Source organism: Lathyrus oleraceus, chromosome 5 (assembly GCF_024323335.1).
Source record: "Lathyrus oleraceus cultivar Zhongwan6 chromosome 5, CAAS_Psat_ZW6_1.0, whole genome shotgun sequence".
In the NCBI taxonomy this organism is placed as follows: domain Eukaryota; kingdom Viridiplantae; phylum Streptophyta; class Magnoliopsida; order Fabales; family Fabaceae; genus Lathyrus; species Lathyrus oleraceus.
In genome coordinates, this window is record NC_066583.1 from 102,966,418 (window position 1) to 102,967,246 (window position 829).

Below are 829 nucleotides of genomic sequence, written 5' to 3' on the forward strand. Positions count from 1 at the left end.
CCTTCAAACATGTTTTCACAAATAAATTTTCAAAAAAAACAAAAAAAAACAACCTTACAACAAATGTGAAAAGGGCTCCCTAGGAGTACCTAGGATGCTTTGGGTGCCTAACACCTTCCCATTGCATAACCAACCCCCTTACCCAGATCTCTGACATTTTTACTAGTTTTTGATTCGATAAAACTTTTAGGTTTTTGTTCGCTTTCTAACCATTCCTTTGGATAAATAGAAGTGCGGTGGCGACTCGACTTGTATGATTTACCTTGGATTTAGTCAATATCTCTAATGGTAACGAATACCCCGCTACATATATCTTTCACTTTTCTTGTTGTTTGTTGAAGAAGAGACTCTAGAATATTTATATGATGCATGGACCAAATAATAGACATAACAGAATTATTTTACAAAATTACATAGGAGAAATTGAATCCAAGCAGCGACCACTCGACCTGTTCATACAGGTCACTCGATTTGTTCATACAGGTCACTCGACTTGTATGAACCCGAGGAAAAATTATTCAAGTGAAACAGGAGATGAGTCGACTCAAACAGGGGATGAGTCGACTCAAACAATGTTTTTCCAGGATTGAGTTGACTTATGACTCAACCTGTTCAGACCCGTGGATACATGGTTCAAATGGAAATAGGCAATGAGTCAACGCAACATGTGGATGAGTCGGCTCATTCAGTTTTCCCAGGATTGAGTCGATCTGTGACTCGACCTGTTCAGACCCGAGAGTTATGTTTTGAGTCATGAGTCGACTCATAATTCTTAAACTCTCAAAAATGAGTTTTGATATGTATTTTGCTAAATTTAAACCAATCTCTT